Raw genomic sequence first — 9,209 nt, 5'->3', positions numbered from 1 at the left:
TAGTTGTAAAACAGCTAACTGATCATCTGCAGAGGAATGGTCTATTTGAAGAGTTTCAGTCAGGTTTTAGAATTCATCATAGTACAGAAACAGCATTAGTGAAGGTTACAAATGATCTTCTTATGGCCTCGGACAGTGGACTCATCTCTGTGCCTGTTCTGTTAGACCTCAGTGCTGCTTTTGATACTGTTGACCATAAAATTTTATTACAGAGATTAGAGAATGCCATAGGTATTAAAGGCACTGCGCTGCGGTGGTTTGAATCATATTCACAAGGTTCTGTGCTAGGACCAATTTTATTCACTTTATACATGCTTCCCTTAGGCAGTATTATTAGACGGTATTGCTTAAATTTTCATTGTTACGCAGATGATACCCAGCTTTATCTATCCATGAAGCCAGAGGACACACACCAATTAGCTAAACTGCAGGATTGTCTTACAGACATAAAGACATGAATGACCTCTAATTTCCTGCTTTTAAACTCAGATAAAACTGAAGTTATTGTACTTGGCCCCACAAATCTTAGAAACATGGTGTCTAACCAGATCCTTACTCTGGATGGCATTACCCTGACCTCTAGTAATACTGTGAGAAATCTTGGAGTCATTTTTGATCAGGATATGTCATTCAAAGCGCATATTAAACAAATATGTAGGACTGCTTTTTTGCATTTACGCAATATCTCTAAAATTAGAAAGGTCTTGTCTCAGAGTGATGCTGAAAAACTAATTCATGCATTTATTTCCTCTAGGCTGGACTACTGTAATTCATTATTATCAGGTTGTCCTAAAAGTTCCCTAAAAAGCCTTCAGTTAATTCAAAATGCTGCAGCTAGAGTACTAACGGGGACTAGAAGGAGAGAGCATATCTCACCCATATTGGCCTCTCTTCATTGGCTTCCTGTTAATTCTAGAATAGAATTTAAAATTCTTCTTCTTACTTATAAGGTTTTGAATAATCAGGTCCCATCTTATCTTAGGGACCTCGTAGTACCATATCACCCCAATAGAGCGCTTCGCTCTCAGACTGCAGGCTTACTTGTAGTTCCTAGGGTTTGTAAGAGTAGAATGGGAGGCAGAGCCTTCAGCTTTCAGGCTCCTCTCCTGTGGAACCAGCTCCCAATTCAGATCAGGGAGACAGACACCCTCTCTACTTTTAAGATTAGGCTTAAAACTTTCCTTTTTGCTAAAGCTTATAGTTAGGGCTGGATCAGGTGACCCTGAACCATCCCTTAGTTATGCTGCTATAGACGTAGACTGCTGGGGGGTTCCCATGATGCACTGTTTCTTTCTCTTTTTGCTCTGTATGCACCACTCTGCATTTAATCATTAGTGATCGATCTCTGCTCCCCTCCACAGCATGTCTTTTTCCTGGTTCTCTCCCTCAGCCCCAACCAGTCCCAGCAGAAGACTGCCCCTCCCTGAGCCTGGTTCTGCTGGAGGTTTCTTCCTGTTAAAAGGGAGTTTTTCCTTCCCACTGTAGCCACGTGCTTGCTCACAGGGGGTCGTTCTGACCGTTGGGGTTTTACATAATTATTGTATGGCCTTGCCTTACAATATAAGGCGCCTTGGGGAAACTGTTTGTTGTGATTTGGTGCTATATAAAAAAAAAATTTGATTGATTGATTGATTGATATATATATTCTTGTCTTACATTTAATTTATTTTTGTTTATGCAGCACCAAATCACATCATAGCTGCCTCAAGGTGCTTCACACAAGAAGTCAGGTCTAACCTTACCAACCCCTAGAGCAATCACACAGGCAAAAGTGGTGAGGAAAAACTCCCTCTGATTATATTGATGAAGAAACCTCAAGCAGAGCAGACTCAGAGGGGTGACCCACTGCTTAGGACATTCAAACAGTTATAAGGGTTTCAAAGTTTGACAAAGCTGAAGAAACAGAAAACACAAAATCAAACAACATAACAATATAAAGAAGTTGAGCAGTCCATGCAGGCATCAGCACCACAGGCAGGGGTCATCCAATATTCCTCACACCGTCAGTGGGCCTATCTCTGTGACAGGGTCACCGCCGAATGCAACATGCAGCACCTGCGTCAGGCCTTGTATCTCACAATCAGTCCAGCCCCTTGCGGTTTGGATCCATCAATCCTGCAATTCCACAAAATGCCGTTTGTACCTCAGACAGAGAGAAAAAGAGCAGAATCAGTTAGCCAGAAAAAAAAAATACATCTTAGGCAGCTGTGCCCAACCCTGTTCCTGAAGGGCCCCTGCCCTGCATGTTTTCTACCTCTCCCTGTTCCACTCAAGTCACACCTGATTTTTTTTTAAGAGTAGTGTCTTCCATCTCTTGATTGGCTGAGCACAGCTGATAGCATTAATTGCCTGGGAGTAGAACTGGGAGAGGTAGAAAATATGCAGGGCAGGGGTCCTCCAGGAACAAGGTTGGGCATAGATGATCTAAGGTATAAATCATCAGTAGTAAATCGACAGGAAAATAAAGAGAAATTACTACCCCAATTCCAATGAAGTTGGGACGTTGTGTAAAATGTAAATAAAAACAGAATACAATGATTTTCAAATCCTCTTCAACCTATATTCAGTTGAATACACCACAAAGACAAGATATTTAATGTTCAAACTGATAAACTTTATTGTTTTTGTGCAAATATTTGCTCATTTTGAAATGGATGCCTGCAACACGTTTCAAAAAAGCTGGGACAGTGGTATGTTTACCACTGTGTTACATCACCTTTCCTTCTAACAACACTCAATAAGCGTTTGGGACCTGAGGACACTCATGATTGGGTATAAAAGGAGCATCCCCAAAAGTCTCAGCCCTTAACAAGCAAAGATGGGGCAAGAATCACCACTTTGTGAACAACTACATGAAAAAATAGTCCAACAGTTTAAGAACAATGTTTATCAACGTTCAATTGCAAGGAATTTAGGGATTCCATCATCTACAGTCCATAATATAATCAGAAGATTCAGGGAATCTGGAGAACTTTCTACACATAAGCAACAAGGCCGAAAACCAACACTGAATGCCCGTGACCTTTGATCCCTCAGGCGGCACTGCATTAAAAACTGGCATCATTGTGTAAAGGATCTTACCGCGTGGGCTAAGGAACACTTCAGAAAACCATTGTCAGTTAACACAGTTCGTCGCTACATCGACAAGTGCAACTTAAAACTCTACCATGCAAAGCAAAAGTCATACATCAACAACATCCAGAAACACCGCCACCTTCTCTGGACCCGAGCTCATTTGAAATGGACAGACGCAAAGTGGAAAAGTGTGCTGTGGTCTGATGAGTCCACATTTCAAATTGTTTTTGGAAATCATGGACGTCGTGTCCTCTGGACAAAAGCGGAAAAAGACCATCCAGATTGTTACCAGCGCAAAGTTCAAAACCCAACATCTGTGATGGAATGGGGGTGTGTTAGTGTCCATGGCATGGGCAACTTACACATCTGTGATGACACCATCAATGCTGAAAGGTACATCCAGGTTTTGGAGCAACACATGCTGCCATTCAAGCAACATCTTTTTCAGGGACGTCCCTGCTTATTTCAGCAAGACAATGCCAAGCCACATTCTGCACGTGTTCCAACAGCGTGGCTTCGTAGTAAAAGAGCGCGGGTACTAGACTGGCCTGCCTACAGTCCAGAACTGTCGCCCACTGAAAATGTGTGGCGCATTATGAAACGCAAAATACGACAACGGAGACCCCCGGACTGTTGAACAACTGAAGTCATATATCAAGCAAGAATGGGAAAGAATTCTACCTACAAAGCTTCAACAATTAGTGTCCTCAGTTCCCAAACGCTTATTGAGTGTTGTTAGAAGTTAAGATGATGTATCACAGTGGTAAACATACCACTGTCCCAGCTTTTTTGAAACGTGTTGCAGGCATCCATTTCAAAATGAGCAAATATTTGCACAAAAACAATAAAGTTTATCAGTTTGACCACTAAATATCTTGTCTTTGTGGTGTATTCAAGTGAATATAGATTGAAGAGGATTTGAAAATCATTGTATTCTGTTTTTATTTACATTTAATACAATGTCCCAACTTCATTGGAATTGGGGTTGCACTAGCAAGCAACTAGCCCTAAGCTTCACTAACAGACCCAGGCAAGACTTGTTCCACTTTTATTACTTTGACACTTTCTTCCCTTCTGTTCTCACTTATTCATATCTCACTGGGACAAATATTCAATTCTAAAAATTATCATTCTTTAATCAAAGTTTATACAGCTTTTGTGGACTCATCAGCAAACTTCTACATATTTGTGTGTGTGTATATATATATATATATATATATATATATATATATATATATATATATATATGGTGTGTGTGTTTATTGTTTGTTGTAATTGCGCTGTTTATTATTATTATTATTATTAGGACCCGGCGAGTAGGCAATGTCCTACGAGGACCCTATTGTAATTGCGCTGTTTATTATTATTATTATCACTCTTGAAATCGAAATTTCGGCCTCTTCCCATGCTCAACAACTCACCAAACTTTCCAAAGTCGTCCGGCCGTATCGGAAATTTGATATTTTGGGGGCGTCGCACATGGTCGCAGAAAAATCGTGAAATAGCGCCCCCTAGAAATTTTCAAAAACCCCTCCGCTTTGGGCTTTTTTTGTTGTAGCCTCACAAAATTCGGTACACATATTTAACATGCCAGGACGCACAAAAAACTCTCTTACTGTCATGGTGAAATATCGACAGGAAGTCGGCCATTTTGATTTTAAGTTTCAATTTTGAGCAAATTTTTGCCATTTTTGCCCATTTCCACTACTTACATTTGAACGAACTCGTCCTAGGGATTTCATCTGATCGTCTTCAAATTTGGTCAAAATCATCACAACACAATGGTGATCAAAAGTTATCAAAAGATTCTAATTAAGTCAAAAGGCGTGGCTGCTAGGGGTCGTCAAACTTTGGCGAGATTTTCGGAGCACGCCATTTCACTTCGAACGGCTGTCACGCCCACATACTTCATCGTAGATCCTTCAAACTTGCTGGACATGATGAGGGCACCGCCCTGAACGTCTACATATCTTAAGTTCCCACCTGCGCCATAGCGCCCCCCAGTGGTGGCGGGAAATGTCCTATTTTTACTTTAAGAGGTCCTGATGTCACATACTTAACCCAATCAACTTCATTCCACTTCTAAAACATGCAGAACAAGTTGGTGAACGTAGGCGATGAACGCCGTGAAGTTACGAGTAATGCCGTCTGTGTGGCGGAGTGCCGAATATTGACCATTCGCCATGAAATTACGTTCTTCCTTTTGACGGCTTTAATTTTGTCACATCATCATGAAAATTGATACACAGGTCGAGCACGACAACCTCTTACAATTCATAGGGGCGTCACCCATGGGAGGGGTAAAATGCCTCAATAGCGCCCCCTTGAAACTTTCAAAAACCCCTCCACATAGGGGTTTTTTTTGGAGTAGGGAGATGAAAATTGGTACACATGCATGACTTGCATAGACGTACAAAAAAGTCTCTTGCACCATGGGTCTACTCTAAACAGGAAGTCGGCCATTTTGAATTTTCTTCTAATTTTGGCGTGATTTACACATGTTGTATTTGAACGAACTCCTCCTAGGGATTTTGTCCAATGCACTTCAAATTTCTTCCACATCACCCACAGATGATACTGACCAAAAGTTATCGAAAGCTTTTCTTTATGTCGAAGGGTGTGGCCGGTATGGCGCCGCCATTTTGACCCTTCGCCATGGAACATTATACTTAAACAGGTTCTGATGTCACATACTTAACACCATCAACTTCCTTCCACTTCTAAAACATGCTGAACAACTTGGTGAACATAAGCGATGATCGCCATGAACTTATGAGTAACGGCTTCTGTGTGGTGGCGTACCGAATATCGCCCTTTCGCCATGAAATTACGTTCTTCCTTTTGACGGCTTTAATTTTGTCATATCATCATGAAAATTGATACACAGGTCAAGCATGACAACCTCTTACAATTCATGGGGGCGTTGCCCGTGGGCGGGGCAAAATGCCTCAATAGCGCCCCCTTGAAACTTTCAAAAACCCCTCCCCATAGGGGTTTTTTTGTACTAGGGAGATGAAAATTGGTACACATGTCTGACTTGCATAGATGTACAAAAACGTCTCTTGCACCATTTGTCTACTCCAAACAGGAAGTCGGCCATTTTTAATTTTCTTGTCATTTTGCCATCATTTCCTGACGTTGTATTTGAATGAACTCCTCCTAGGGATTTTGTCCAATGCACTTCAGATTTCTTTGACAACATCCAAAGTTGATACTGACCAAAAGTTATCGTAAGCTTTTCTCTATGTTGAAGGGTGTGGCCGCTATGGTGCCGCCACTTTGACCCTTTGCCATGGAACATCAAGTCATGATAACTCCTTCATGCTTTGCCTGATTGATTTGAAACTTCACATGTATGATGACGGTTGGCCCCTGAACACACCCGGCCCCTCTGTTTGTACACTGAGCACCCCCTAGTGGATGAACAATCAACATGTCATAACTCCCTGATGCACTGTGTGATTTGTTCAAAATTTTAACTATGTGATGAGTGATTGCCCCTGCATGCACATGCCCACATGTGCTCACAAGGGCACCCACTGGCCTGGGTAGGCGGTTGTGCGGAACGAGGGCCCGTATATGACTGCTTGCAGTCCTAGTTATTATTATTATTTCTTCTTATTATTATTATTATTCTCACTTTTGAAATCGAAATTTCGGCCTCTTCCCATGCTCAAAAACTCACCAAACTTTCCAAAGTCGTCCGGCCGAATCCGAAATTCGATATTTTGGGGGCATCGCACATGGTCACAGAAAAATCGCGAATTAGCGCTCCCTAGAAATTTTCAAAAACCCCTCCTCATTGGGCTTTTTTCATCGTAGCCTCACGAAATTCGGTACACATATTTACCATGCCAGGACGCACAAAAAAGTCTCTTACTGTCATGGTGAAATATCGACAGATCCAGATCACCCAGAGACGATACTGACCAAAAGTTATTGAAAGCTTTTCTGTATGTCGAAGGGTGTGGCCGCTATGGTGCCGCCATTTTGACCCTTCGCCATATGAACATTATACTTAAACAGGTACTGAAGTCACATATTTAACCCCATCAACTTCCTTCCACTTCTAAAACATGCAGAACAACTTGGTGAACGTAGACGATGATCGCCGTGAAGTTATGAGTAACGGCATCCGTGTGGCGGCGTGCTGAATATTGCCCATTCGCCATGAAATTACGTTCTTCCTTTTGACGGCTTTAATTTTGTCATATCATTATGAAAATTGAAACACAGGTCAAGCACGACAACCTCTTACAATTCATAGGGGCATCGCCCATGGGCGGGGCAAAGTGCCTCAAAAGCGCCCCCTTGAAACTTTCCAAAACCCCTCTCCATAGTGTTTTTATGGAGTAGGGAGATGAAAATTGGTACACGTGTGACTTGCATAGATGTACAAAAAAGTCTCTTGCACCATGCGTCTACTCCAAACAGGAAGTTGGCCATTTTGCATTTTCTTGTCTTTTTGAAATGATTTCCACATGTTGTATTTGAACGAACTCCTCCTAGGGATTTTCGCCAATGCACTTCAAATTTCTTTGACAGCATCCGAAGATGATACTGACCAAAAGTTATCGAAAGCTTTTCTCTATGTTGAAGGGTGTGACCGCTATGGTGCCGCCATTTTGACCCTTTGCCATGGAACATCAAGTCATGATAACTCCTGATGAGTGGTTGCCCCTGCATGCACATGCCCACATGTGGTCACAAGGGCACCCAGTGGCCTGGGTAGGCGGTTGCGCGGAAAGAGGGCCCGTATATGACTGCTTGCAGTCCTAGTTATTATTAGGGCCGGAGCAGGCAACGTCCTACGAGGACCCTATTGTAATTGCGCTGTTTATTATCATTATTATTATTATTATTTATTATTATTATTAGGGCCCGAGTAGTCAACGTCCTACGAGGACCCTATTGTAATCAAGCTGTTTATTATTATTATTATTATTATTTATTATTATTATTATTATTATTATCACTTTTGAATCGAAATTTCGGCCTCTTCCCATGCTCAGAAACTCACCAAACTTTCCAAAGTTGTCCGGCCGGATGCGAAATTCAATATTTTGGGGGCGACGCACATGGTCGCAGAAAAATCGCGAAATAGCGCCCCCTAGAATTTTTCAAAAACCCCTCCTCATTGGGCTTTTTTCATCGTAGCCTCACGAAATTCGGTACACATATTTACCATGCCAGGACGCACGAAAAAGTCTCTTACTGTCATGGTGAAATATCGACAGGAAGTCAGCCATTTTGATTTTAAGTTTCGATTTTGAGCAAATTTTTGCCATTTTTGGCCATTTCCACTACTTACATTTGAACCAACTCGTCCTAGGGATTTCATCTGATCGTCTTCAAATTTGGTCAAAATCATCACAACACAATGGTGATCAAAAGTTATCAAAAGATTCTAATTAAGTCAAAAGGCGTGGCTGCTAGGGGTCGTCAAACTTTGGCGAGATTTTCGGAGCACGCCATTTCACTTCGAACGGCTGTCACGCCCACATACTTCATCGTAGATGTTTCAAACTTGCTGAACATGATGAGGGCTCCGCCCTGAACGTCTACATATCTTAAGTTCCCACCTGCGCCATAGCGCCCCCCGGTGGTGGCGGCAAATGTCCTATTTTTACTTTAAGAGGTCCTGATGTCACATGCTTAACCCAATCAACTTCATTCCACTTCTAAAACATGCAGAACAAATTGGTGAACGTAGTAACAGCGTCCGTGTGGCGGCGTGACGAATATTGCCCATTCGCCATGAAATTACGTTCTTCCTTTTGACGGCTTTAATTTTGTCACATCATCATGAAAATTGATACACAAGTCGAGCACGACAACCTCTTACAATTCATAGGGGCATTGCCATGGGTGGGGCAAAATGCCTCAATAGCGCCCCCTTGAAACTTTCAAAAAACCCTCCCCATAGGGGCTTTTTTGGAGTATGGAGATGAAAATTGGTACACGTGTGACTTGCATAGACGTACAAAAAAGTCTCTTGCACCATGGGTCTACTCCAAACAGGAAGTCGGCCATTTTGAATTGTCTTGTCATTTTGGCGTGATTTCCACATGTTGTATTTGAACGAACTCCTCCTGGGATTTTGTCCAGTGCACTTCAAATTTCTTCCAGATCAC

Source organism: Thalassophryne amazonica, chromosome 5 (genome assembly GCF_902500255.1).
Source record: "Thalassophryne amazonica chromosome 5, fThaAma1.1, whole genome shotgun sequence".
Classification (NCBI taxonomy): Eukaryota; Metazoa; Chordata; class Actinopteri; order Batrachoidiformes; family Batrachoididae; genus Thalassophryne; species Thalassophryne amazonica.
Note: the sequence above shows the minus strand (reverse complement) of the source record.